Genomic DNA, 13,710 nt, shown 5'->3' on the forward strand with positions numbered 1-13,710 from the left:
TGCCTGACTAAATAGAACTGAGCAGACCACACCCAAGCCGGCGCGGGCAGGTGAGCAGGAACAGGTTTAGCTGCCGCAGGGGAGGGCATGGCCAGGGTTGAGTTGGCCTCCTTGCATTCCCTCTGCGAGACACAAAAGACAACGGGCAGATTCCAATCTCTTGCCAGCCTGGAAATCCGCCTGGAGGAAGGACAGTTCTATCTCTTTCTCCCACCCCCGGGGAATAAATAGGGCTTTCCTCCTGCCTTGAAACATCAGCCTTAAGGAGCATAATGCTGGAGAGTGCTGCATCGGTTGAATGTCTGCCTGCTATGCATTTATTCAAGGCAGAGGACGCCTGCTTGACATACCTCTCCCGCGCACTGCTAGGCCTTCTGGCCTTGCTTTGTAGCAATATTTTCTCTCCCCACCTCACGCCTGTGTGTAAGCACCAATTCCCCCCTTTACCAGTGATAGTCTGTTTCAGGTCCTATAATTCCTTATCATTTCTCATGCTGGCTGGAGTTTACAGGAGTTGCAGGTAAAAGATCCGCCTACTCCTGGTCTTTTTCCTTTTGGGAGTGCCTTGTTAAATGTTTGCTAGTGTGAATTACTACTAGCCTTGTCCTACTTCAAGGTTGTCTCCTCCCTCCCTGTTAATTTTGAGTGGATGGGCGGATGCACCTTATCTCTCCCTGGCCCCATTCAGACAACACGCTAAATCATGCTGCTTAACCACAAAATGATTAACGGCATCCATTAACCATTTTGTGGTTAAGCAGCATGGTTTGGCGTGTTGTCTGAACAGGGCCACAGCCAGGTAGCACATGGATACTAAGGCTGCAGCTCTGTATGCATTTCCCCAGGAGTAAGCCCCATTGAAATGAGCCTCGTGTGGCGCAGAGTGGTAAAGCAGCAGTTTCTGCAGCTGAAACTCTCCCCACGGCCTGAGTTCGATCCCAGCGGAAGCTGGTTTCAGGCAGCCGGCTCGGGTCGACTCAGCCTTCCATCCTTCCGAGGTCAGTAAAATGAGTACCCAGCTAGCTGGGGGAAAGGTAATAATGGCCAGGGAAGGCAACGGCAAACCACCCCGCTATAAGGCCTGCCAAGAAAATGTCAGCGAAAGCTGGCGTCCCTTCAAGAGTCAGTAATGACTCAGTGCTTGCACGAGACCGACATGGATAAGATTGAACTGTAAGGCATCATTCAATGCAGAGCCTGCCATTTCATATGCTACAGTTGCTAAGCTATATTTTGAAGCATTGAATAATACACTGTAGGACAATTATGTTTCGATCTAATATACTTTTAACTCCAAGAACAAACACCCTCTTGGCTTTTAAATCACTGGAGGACAAGTTATTAGAGAGTAAAGTGGTGGCAAAGGCCTCTTGAAATTTTCCACCCTGTTTGCAGAGGAGGGTAGCTGTCTGTTGCAGCAAAACGCCTTATGGCACCTTCAAAATTAACCAATTTATTATGCCATAAACATTCTACCTTTTTCAGCTCCAAAAGGGGCCCCAAGGCAGATCACAATCCTATATAAGAATACAACTACAATGCCTCAATAAAATGATGGAGCCCGAGAAAGCATAACCAAGCAGCAGGACATAGAATGTTTTAAAAGTCTTTGCTGCATGTCTAAAAGCCATAACGGAGAAGGTCACCCAGACCTTTCTACAGAGGGAATTCCACAGTCTAGTTGCCACCATTAATAAGGTCAGGTCCCGTGTTCCAGGCAGCCAGAGTTCAGATAGAGATGGGACACCCAGTAAGGGAAACCAGAGATGTAAGGAAAACCAGAGATGTAAGGGAAACCGAAGAGGATGCTTGGTCAAGTCAGGCAGGATCATATGGGAGGAGGTGGTCCTTCAACCAGAGCAACCAGGATGATCAGGGTACTGGAAACAAAGCCCTATGAAGAGAGACTGAAACAACTGGGCATGTTTAGCCTGGAGAAGAGAAGATTGAGGGGAGACATGATAGCACTCTTCAAATACTTAAAAGGCTGTCACACAGAGGAGGGCCAGGATCTCTTCTCGATCCTCCCAGTGTGCAGGACACGGAATAACGGGCTCAAGTTACAGGAAGCCAGATTCCGGCTGGACATCAGGAAAAATTCCTGACTGTTAGAGCAGTACGACCATGGAACCAGTTACCTAGGGAGGTGGTGGGCTCTCTCACACTAGAGGCCTTCAAGAGGCAGCTGGACAGCCATCTGTCAGGGATGCTTTAGGGTGGATTCCTGCATTGAGCAGGGGGTTGGACTCGATGGCCTTAGAGGCCCCTTCCAATTCAACTATTCTATGATTCTATGAAATGTCCTGGCCCCAAACTCAATAGGGGTAAGCTTCTCCCTATTTTCATCAGTCATATGTTTCAGAATCTCTCTGTGTGTGTGCTTATCTATATGTCTATCTATATCTGCTAATTGATACTTCTGGCTCACAAAAGCTTACAGCTGGAATAATTTTACTGTGCATGTAAGACTCCACTACACAACTGGTTAAGAAGAGGATGGACTGTGAGCAGGGAAACATCCCAATTCAGCTCTTGCCAAAGCCCTGAACTCACAAAGGAGTTATAGGACTTTTTTCTGTCTGTCTAAATATGCATAGGATTGTACCCTAATGGGTTTGTGTTTTCCGAAAGAAACCCTTTGGAGGTGAAAGAGAGACAGAACAATAACAGATTCACTGTTTAAATATTACTGCCTGTTGAAACTGTATTTATTTAAATGCTGGCTGCATTTATTTATTCTGGCATCACTGGTACACACTTCTCTTTCCTTATTATCTGAGTTCTATACTTACCCTTTGCTTTATTTTATACATTTGTGTTAATTTTGCCCTGTTGTTCAGTTCTAATTACATTTCTAGGAACTTGGGGTCTGCTACAATATATTACGAGTATGGAGAGACCAGAACTAGGCCTAGTTGGAGATTTTTGGAAGCCCTGGGATAGGAATCTCCCAAGAGCTAACCACCCCCCACTAGCGCCCCCTGGTGGTAGTGCCACAGTGGCCAACCTTGCCCTTCCCTTCCCCCCCATGCTTGTGGGCTTACCTGGCTAGCAGTGGCCCTATAATGGGCCAGGAGCTACCAGGGGATCCATGGGGCAGGGGGCACTTGTGGAGGGGGTGACCAGGCAAAGCAGCAGCTCTGCTGGTGTAGATAGGCTTGACCAAATCCTCAGTCAGAGATGGGAAAAGCAGCCTGACCCAGTTTAAGTCTGTTTTCTATATATTTTTTCTTGTGAGAGGGGTTTTAAAGCGTCTTTGTCAAGAGCCTCCTGCTTGGAGTTCTGCTCTGTGTGCATTTTAGCAGGCCATTCTTTCCAGAGCCCTTATCAGGCATTCCTGGCAGCTGCAAATCACGAATGTTCCCATGTAGAAACGGAGCCCTGACACGGCCTGTTACTCTGCGATTGCCAGAGAAGCTGTTATGTCCTTTTAGCAATCCAGATTGGGCTTGTAACAAGATGCTGGAAATATTTAAAAGAGACATTAGCATGATGCAATCTCTCTCCCGCAGGAGGCAATTGGAGGTTTTCTTCAAGGCCTGGAGAATAGCCTCAGGTGAGGGTTAGGCCTTGGGGTAGGCTAGCTGCTACCTGCAGAAATGGATGCTTCCAAGTGGAATATTCCAAAACTGCATCCATTTGTAGTTCCAAATGCCTCCATTAGGATATTACCTTTATTAAAGGAAATGAAAGTGACTGCAAGCCTGCCCAGTCCAAATCTCAGGTTTGGATAAGGGTGGGGGGGATGGGTGGGTGAGGTAGGGTGGGATGGCCATGTACACATCACCAAACAAAAGGATGAAAGAGGATGTAGATTTGCATAATATTTGCATATGCAAATTGGTGGGTGTGGGTGGACATTTAGAAACAATAACTCTAATTTAACTAGAAATGCAGTGTATTCTACCCTAGTGGAGAAGACTGACCAGGTGAGATGTGTGCCTTCCCAGGGATTAACTGTTGATGGGCAAATTCAAACCAGTCCCGTTGCTCTCACTTCTCATGATTCTTTGGCTTGGTTCACACATCATGCAGGTGGCAAGCTATGCTGGGTAGGTTATTTATGCAAACAACCTACTGTGTTCCCTTCAGAGAGTGACCCTATGAAAAGGAGGACAGGGCTCCTGTATCTTTAACAGTTGTATTGAAAGGGAAATTTCAGCAGGTGTCATTTGTATATATGGAGAACCTGGTGAAATTTCCTCTTCATCACACCAGTTAAAGCTGCAGGTGCCCTGCCCTCTTTTAAATCTGTTCACTCTAGTATAGCTCCTGCACCTTTAACTGTGATGATGAGGGAATTTCACCAGGTTCTCCATATATACAAACACCTGCTGAAATTCCCTTTTCAATACAACTGTTAAAGATACAGGAGCCCTGTCCTCCTTTTCATATGGTCACCCTACTTCAGACCATCGGGCAAAGAAGCTACACTTAGTAGTTTATTTCACTCCCCTCACCCCTCCTTCTCCTGTAGTCCTTTAGCCCAGCCAGGCAGGTATCCCAGTTTCCTTTGCAGTGGGAAGAGAGATCACTGGATAGGAGAAGAGCAGCAGCATTTTTAGCCCCTCTAGCAGCTCTGTAGGCAATCTCTCTAACCCACGCTGGTGCAAAAGACAACAAGCTAACCCACCATAGGTAAAATAACCCTTAGTGCAGACTGTGGGCTCTCAGAGCAGCTTATTTGGGTGAGAAGTAGCCCACCATTGTGGGGGCAGGGACTTCCGACAGACAACATGCTAACCCATCATGGGTTGTTCCGGAAAATAAACCGCCATGGGTTAGCATGCTGTGTGAACCCAGTCTTGATCTTTGAACTAGACTTAGACTGGATACCCCATCAACTAGAAGACCACTTCAAATAGAGGACTGTCCTTTGCCAGCTCTCCAAAATAGGGAACTGTCCTTTGTAAAGTAGACCCTAAGGGACAACAATATTTCAGTGTGAGATGAGAAGTTCACAACAACTGTCAAGAAGCCTGCTTTTGAATATATTTGAGAAGGGTGTGCATATTGCAACAACACACCCTGCTTATTTTAAGAGCACTCAGCTGTGGTTGCATGCATTTTATGTCCCCAGATAGCCAGAGGTATAAATGCTCTTAGGAATAATCACATTGGGTGGGGGACAACCACCCTAAAGGGAGGGGAAACCCATCCACGAATGGTGCTGCTCTTTTAAAGGAACCGGCACAGTTTAACACCTACCCATGTGGCAGGCTGCTCTTGCAACACTGCCTTGGTACAGGTCAGTTTCACCTTCCATGGTACAGTGATCATTCCAGTGACTAGCAAAGCTCCTCACAAACCGGATTTGCTAGAAACGATCTCAGCTTGCAGAGGGGAAGCCGTATTTGTCTGTTTGCAGAAAAACCAACAGAGGGTTGTGGAACCTTAAATAAAAACTAATTTATTATGGCACGAGCTTTCATTGACTCAAAGACCCTTTGTTAGATGTTCAAAGTGTTATTCACGCAGAGGCACATGGATGTAGAGAGAAAAAGTTGTAAACTCTGGAGGCCAATGGCAACAACATGCAAAAAGTACAGTCTGTGACTGTTTCAATTTAAACTTAATTGTAAGCTAATTTGAATAGTCTTGGGGGCAAAGCTGACCCCCAGGCTGGTGCCTTCCAAACCTTTTACCATTCCTGACCATTGGCCATGCTTTCTGGAGCTTATGTGAGTTGACAGTTAAAGCATCCAGAGGACACCAGGCTATGAGCAAATAAAGCTTGCATTCAGTAGTTATAGAAACATGCATGTACCTGGTTACCCCTGGACAACTGAAATGTATACAATTTAAGAGCAGAAGCCACTGACCACACCAGTAATAGGTGGTAACACAGTCTCCTGACCTTTGCTACATTCATTTAACCCCCTGTAGTGGGAGAGTAAACCATTGTATTGATTCAGGCCTAAGCAAATATAATCCAACTTTTGAAGGTCCTTTGTTGAAGAAAGGTGATTTCCAGGTCAGCAGCAGAGTTCCAGAGGGCAGCCCTCCCCAAGCTGGTGCCTTACCGATGTGTTGGACTACAATGATGGCCTTGGCAGCTGGGGATGGTGGGTGGTGTAATGCAACCCAGCTGGAAGACACCAAATTGGAAAGGCTGTTCTAGCATATATGTGACATATATGTGAATTGCTGTTATCTACCAGCAATTTCATCCTTCTACCATTTACATAGGACAAAGTATGTATAAATGGACACAACTGCATATAAAATAGACACAAATCTGACATTAAAAAACCTGCCACATTAAAAAAAAAACACAGTGGGAGAACATTTACTAGGGAGTAAGCTCATCAAACACAGTGAGCTTTACTCCCGGGGTCGGGGGAGCATAGGATTTGGGCTTTGAGTCTTCAAGGTTGCAACGCACATGTAGTGAGAAGTAGGATTCCTGGACATTCTGAGTAGACAGGCATAGGATCGCACTGTACAATTGCAGTCCTATATAGATTTACCATTAGATGCCATACAATATGTATATACTACTCAATTATCTAACACAGATTCCAGACAGTAAAAGAAAGAAAATTTAAAAAGCAAATAAAAATTGTTCAATTTAAAAACAAAGGAACCAGAAAACCAGTGGCTAGTTGATTGAGGAAGGCTTCTTGAAACAGAGTTGTTTTCAGGAGGTAACAGTTGCACATTGGGACTAATCCCAATGGAATGAGCTCCCCAGAGAGGTCCGCCTGGCGCCTACACTGTACTCCTTTCGTCGCCAGCTGAAGACCTTTTTATTCACTCAGTATTTTAACACTTAATTTTAACTTAAATTTAAATTATACTGTTTTAACTCTGTATTTTAACCTTATATCAATTTTGCTGCGTGGTTTTATCCTGGTTGTGCTTTTTATATTGTATTTTGTATTTGTGTTTTTAACTTGTTGGTTGTTTTATGATGGTTTTAATTTTTGTGAACCGCCCAGAGAGCTTCGGCTATTGGGCGGTATAAAAATGTAATAAATAAATAAATAAATAAATAATCTATACTTGTTTGTGGGGGGATCTCTGTGCCATAAAGTGGGTTAGGGACAGGTGAGGGGGTCACTGCCCCACCCCAAATATAAAGCTGCCTCCTCTGCTTAAGACTAATCGGTTTGGGAGGGGGATCCAGTCAAGAGTGGATCCCTTGAGTGTTTGCACGTAGATATACAGAAAACAATGGTGGTGAGCAAAGGGAATGCTGAATCATCAGTGTTAATCTTTCTCATCCCCCGTTGTTTCCGCGATGGGATGTGAGAGATGAATGGCCTGTTCAGGCTGTCTTATCTGGAAAGCTGTTGAAACGCAACAAGATGGTTATAGCCAGAGTGACCTTTGGGGCCTCTCTGCAACAAAACAAACATTCCCAACCTGGTGTTGGATGGTTGCTTTCATCATTCCCAACCACTATGGTCATTCTTGGCCAGGGGATGATGGCAATTGCAGTCTTAACACATCTGGAGAGGCTGGAATACACAAAAGGCTTCACCCCATGTACCTGTTTCCCTCGAATTATCCCCTACACAGCATAAAGCTGTCATCATTGTTGTTGTTAGCTAAATCACACCCTGGGCGGCAGCACTCCTAAGATCCTTTGCATACCAGGAAAAGGGTTGAAGGGGGGGGAAGTAAAAAAAATCATTAAAAAATCAACGGATGACCCAATCCGATTCAAATTTGATATGCTTAAAGCTCTCCTTAATATCTATTACTGTGTCAATTTTGATGTCTTCATCTTTCAAACTTACGCAGATGTAAGCATTTGTTTAATTTGTACTTTAAACGTATCAAATCCTCCTCCTGCGCCCCCAGTGGCCGCTCGGAAAACAACAAATGATTCGCTCCTAAACAGGTAGCAAAATAGGTTGGTTCTTTTGGCTTTAAAGCACAATTAAAGTAGGATGCATGGGAGCACTTCACAGTCAAGCTGGAAAACTTCGGAGTCTTTTGCACGCAATTCACAGTGATTGCACAGTATAACCCTGGTGTGATGAAGCTCACACTGGGCCAGGGATGCAGAGTCTGACCTGGCAGGAGGCAGCTTTGTAAGTAGCCAGCGATCAGCACCGGTTGTACTTAGTGCTACTTCGACTAACATCTGCTGCTATGCTTTGGCTACTTAGTAGAGGCTGGTGGCTCCTATGTCAGTAGGGTGGTGAATCGACTCTGAGTTTCACTCAGAACCAGTCAGCACTCTAAGGGAGTATCCAAGGTGCTGCAACCTAATCCTCAGAAATTGGGTTCATAACCTTGGATAGCTCTTTTAGACTTCAGACTGGTTCTGGCTGAAACCCAGAGTGGATTCACTGCCCCACTGACCTGAGAGCCATCAGCCTCCAGTGCTTCTTACCAGGTCAGACTGTTTGTCCTTCCAGATCAGTGTTGCCTACCCTTTTAATTGTTTTTATTGCTTTTAAATTTTTGACTAGCTTTAGCTTGTTAATGGCTTAATAGCTGGGTACATTATTTATTATTTTATACTGTTTGAATTGGTTTTGTCTGTATGCTGCCCTGAGATCACAGTGACACAGGGATAGAAATGTTTTAATAAGTAAATAATAAATAAAATACATGTATGAATTAGCAGGTGCAAATTTTATGCATATCTGTTTCCTCTTTTGTCCGATTCTTTTTTGGTGATATATTTCCTTTTTTTCTTTTGGTAGGGGAGGGATGTGTAAGTGGCCACCTTCTCTCCCTCTCCGCATAGGAAGGCCAGGATACAGATTGAGGGAGGAAAAAAATCCTCTTGAAAATGCAGGGACAGACTTTTTTTTTTTTTTTTTTTTTTTTTTTGAAGCGATGAGGGATGTTAGAAAGTAATTCAACTCGTTCAGGCTGCAATTTGTGTCTCTTGGTCAATTAAGTTGCTTCTGTAAACACTCTAGCAAAATGATAGGGTGTAGAAAAGCAGCAGCTGCCATGTTGATCCCAGACAAGGAAAAAAATATGAAACACAGCTCACTGGTGGTCTATGTCTGATTCTTCCCCAACCTGGTGCCCTCCAGAGGTGTTGGACTACAACTCCCAGCATCCCCCATTGAGCCATGCTGATCTATAGATACAGAGCCAGTATGGTGTAGTTGTTACAAGTGTTGGAGTAGGAGTGGCGAGATCTGAGTTCAAATGATCACTTGGTCATGAAGCTCGCTGAATGACCCTGCAATAATTGTTATCTCTGAGTCTAACCTACCTCCCAGGGTCATTGTGAGAATAAAATGGAAAGGAGGGATTTTGCTGTTTTTAACTGATATTTTGCTACGTATGTTTTATTGCTTTTAATGTTTATACTGTAACATTCTGGTGATGAGTTTCAGTGGGAGCTGGGATGGTGGAGACATTGGAGGAGATTCCTCCACTAGACATGGGGAGGAGGTGAGTGAGGTCTCTGTGCATAGCAGGTAGTCAGCTTGTGCTGGAACTGGATCTGAAAAGCAAGCAGAGAGCTGTCTTTGCTCTCTCCAGGAAATCCTACGGTGCTATAGATTTCCCCTAGATGTCTGATGAGGCAGAGTATTAGTGCTGTGAACCAGCTGAGGATGGTGGGTCTGATGTCAGCGGGGTGGTGAACCCACTCAGGGTTTCAGTCAGAATGCTAAAGGAGCTATCGAAGGTGTTTGCATAACTTGGATAGTTCCATTAGAGTTCTGATTGAAACATGGAGCAGGTTCACTGCCCCACTGACATCGGAGGCACCAGCCCACATTGCTGTGAACTTTCATCTTATACTCAGCCTGTATATATATATATGTGTGTGTGTGTGTGTGTAAATAGACTTTGCATCCCAGAAATACCACATACCTGCAGCGATTTCGTTCTAAGGAAACTGAACCCTGGGCAAGCACAACACCCCCTGAATTGTCTCACTGTTCATGCACATAACAGTGCTTTAGAGTGGAGACAAGACACAGTTTAACCCCCTTTTTATAGAATCCATCTGGAGTGAGAAAAAAATAATGAGTCCCAGGCAGGGCCCTCAGTGTCCCCCCTAGGGATGCCTCGGCACCCACTGGCATAGTTGCCCCTGTCCCTTACCACAATGGCATCAAGTGGGTGCAGTAGGTGCAGCGCACACTCACAAAAAGCTGGTGCTGTTGATGCCCAACATTTAAATTCCCCCACAATCTTGGGATATTCTACAGTCTAAGGCTTCATCACATATAATTATTTTCCCTGCTTTGCCTCCACATTTTTGACCTCCAATGCATAAGCACATCAAGCTTATGGTCCCTTTCACCTGAATACGCTGCTCTTTCGCTTGTTTGCCCTTCCACTCCACTCCACTTCACCCCTCCTCTTTCTCCCTCCAGTTCATTCGTTGCTCTTTCTCTCCCCCCCCCCCTTTAACAAGACATTTACAGGCAGGTCCTGTCAGTTGAGTACTTCAACCAGACTGCCTTTCTGCCCGGAAAAAAATGGAACAACCCTTTAGTCTGGCTCTTTGGGGGCATCGAGGGAATACAATCCTGTCTCTGCAGAGATTCAGGTATTGTACGATTTTAAAAAATTGCTTTCGAGCCTAGAATGCAATGTTTGGGTTTTATATTGAGGCTTGGAGCCGGCTGCTGGGAGAGATCTCTTTTACTTGCCAGGACCTGATGCAATCATTCAAGCCAATATTTATTTATTTATTTATTTAGAATATTTATATACCGCTCCTCATTGAAAAAATTTCAGAGCGGTGTACAAGGTAAAATGAAAATAAAAACAGAATAAAAACAGTTAAAACAAAATTTAAAAGAAGCAATAACAGTAATCCAAGGCTGCATGTTAGAGAAAGGCTTCTTGGAATAAAGATGTTTTCAGGAGGCGCTGAAAGGAGTACAAGGTTGGCGCCTGCCTGACCTCCAGAGGCAGGGAATTCCACAGGAGGGGCGCCACCACGCTGAAGGCTCTTCCCCTGGTGGATTCCAATCGGAGGATGGGTCTAGGTGGAACCACCAGGAGCAGGCCCTCGGATGACCTCAGTGACAGGGCAGGTTGGTAAGGGAGAAGGTGCTCTCTCAGGTATCCTGGTCCCAAGTTGTTTAGGGCTTTGTACACAAGTACAAGAACCTTAAACCTGGCCCGGTAGCGAATAGGCAGCCAGTGCAGTTCCCTCAGCAGAGGAGTTCCATGCTGGAAAGGGGCAGCTCCAGACAACAGCCGAGCTGCAGCATTCTGCACTAGCTCCAGCTTCCAGAGCAGCTTCAAGGGCAGCCCCACATAGAGCGCGTTGCAGTAATCCAATCTTGAGGTTACCAATGCCTGTACCACCGTGGTCAAGCTATCCCTGTCCAGGAGAGGCCGTAGTTGGCGAACCAACCGAAGATGGTAAAAGGCACTCCAAGCCGTGGCGGCTACTTGAGCCTCCAACGACAGAAATGGGTCTAAGAGTACCCCCAAATGACAAACCTGTTCTTTCAGAGGCAGAGCAACCCCATCCAGAACAGGCAATGAGCCTGTCTCCCGGACTCGGGAACCACTCACCCACAGGGCTTCCGTCTTGCCAGGATTTAGTCTCAGTTTATTGGCCCTCATCCAGCCCATTACTGAGTCTAGGCACTGGTCACAATAGTCACAATAGCACACACCCAAAAAAGGAAAGTGTGAGAGCACAGTGAAATAATCCAGACTTTAGGCGTTCTAGGAAAAGATGGAAAAGGCTGAGGAAGAGGTGGGACAGGCACGGCATCCCTTGCTGCAAATCCACACACCAGGCATGGCGAGAGTGCACTAAATCACTGGTGTGATGGAGCCCTACAGAGGAGAAGGAAGAGACAAATTACATCATTGTTAAAGAGGGTTTGGAGGTCTGTTTTCTAGCAAGGCACAATGCTACCTATAAGAGGGCCGAATTTAATGCAGAAACATTTATTATGAAGCATCTTTTCCAGGAAGCATGATTCAAGTGACCAGCCACCCTTTCGATTGGTACTTTGAACCATTTCAATCTGCTGTTTTAATCTTTTTTTTTTTATCTTCTTACTGTTTTGTTCCTATGCTCGCCGCTCCGGAACCTATTTTAGATATAGAGCAGTATATAAATATTGTAAATAGATAAATAGATAGATAAATAAATAAATACAGAGCTCTGAAAGAAAAAGGAAAAGAACTCATCCTCATACAAGTAGGAGCATGGTGGGCAGAAAGGACACCACTGACATGTCAGCACAGCTGCAGCTGGCACATCTCTCACATCACAAAAAGCGAACGCGGCAGAATTCACGGCCTTGGAACGCTCCCCCGCCCCCCATCACGCCCTCTTTGCCCAGGGCGGCGGCTGCCATTCTGGACCCCGCTCCTTGGTCATCTCTATTGTGCTTATAGGTTGGCATTTTGAGAGCAGAGGTGGAGGAGCCGAGCCCAGAATGTGCCGTACCTGATGTGCATACAAATGAACCCCTTGGCAGAGGGACACGGTGGGTGAGGTCGGGAGAGCGTCTTAAGTGCTTAGCCTGGCAACAGCCGTCGGATCCTGAGATCTCCAGAGACCCGCAGAGAACATCGGCATGACTTGCCAATTAGGAGGCCCGGAAGCGAGCGGATTCTCCTTTGGGCTCCCAGGGCTAGGAAGGTACTGAGTAATGCAGACCTTCTGGCTGTAGTGACTTCATAGGCTCAATGCCAAGATCCCTGAGGAATTCACAGAGGTGTTTTGTTTTTCCAGGCCTGCTGATTCATTGTACCCGTAAGCCGCGTGGAGATGGTGCTGAGATCCTCACTAGTCCAAATATTGGGACAGCGCCAAAGCTGGCGCAGGGACGGATTGGCAGGAGAGAGCTTGGGCCAGATGACCTCTAAGGCACTCCCTCCCCAGGTTGGTTCACCTCCTCTCCACCATCACTACTGTCTAGACCAGCCTTCCTCAACCTGGGGCGCTCCAGATGTGTTGGACTACAACTCCCAGAATGCCCCAGCCAGCAGCTGGGGCATTCTGGGAGATGCAGTCCAACACATCTGGAGCACCCCAGGTTGAGGAAGGCTGGTCTAGAAGAAGAAGTCAAGTGGAAGCTACTGCTCCTTCATCTTGCTTTTTTCACGGCTGGCTTGTTTGGGGATAGCAGATGTACTACTGTATAGGCAGCAATAGCAAAGGTGGGGAGGAGATGAAGAAGAACAGTGAGGCGGCCCTGAAAGTCAGATGTGGGCCCCTTTCAGGGCATCAGTCTCGACATGTGCCCGATGATGCCACCCCACCCAAGGAGTCAACGTAGAAGCTAGGGGTGGGCACTGTTGATTGAGAATCCTCCAGTTTATCTCCAGATCACCTCTCCTCTGAGTTGTGAACCCATTAGGTGATCTTAGGAAAGCTACCATTCCTATCCTCCCCACCCAACCTGCAATGTAGGGAAACTAATACATGGTTCAGAATGCAGCAGCTAGAATGTTTGTAGGAGGCCTAGATCACGCTACACCTGAGCTGCACCAATTACATTTGCTGTCTCATGTTTACAGGGTCCAATTTATGGTGCTGATATTAGCTTTTAAAGCCCCCAAATGGCTTGGCACCTAGTTATATGAAAGACCACTTGCACCCATATGACACTGGGGAAGGCCACTCTAACCATTATACCATACTGGTTGTCTTGGTGAGGGGGCTCTCTCTGGGAGTAGTGGGTCTGCTGCCCTACTAGGAGCATGGGAATGCTTTGTCTCCACCTATGCTAGGTTTGCATATTGATAGTTAGAGAGAGGGAGGGGGGGGAGAGAGAGAAAATTATTATTATTATT

The 13,710-nt window shown here is 45.9% G+C and overlaps 1 protein-coding gene across 1 annotated transcript in view; it reads left to right on the forward strand.

Annotated features, from left to right (window-relative positions):
* LOC134407723 (leucine-rich glioma-inactivated protein 1-like) overlaps positions 1–13,710 on the forward strand; it is a 183,778-nt gene that overhangs the window by 41,002 nt on the left and 129,066 nt on the right. The window lies entirely within an intron of this gene.

This window comes from Elgaria multicarinata, chromosome 13 (genome assembly GCF_023053635.1).
Source record: "Elgaria multicarinata webbii isolate HBS135686 ecotype San Diego chromosome 13, rElgMul1.1.pri, whole genome shotgun sequence".
NCBI lineage: Eukaryota > Metazoa > Chordata > Lepidosauria > Squamata > Anguidae > Elgaria > Elgaria multicarinata.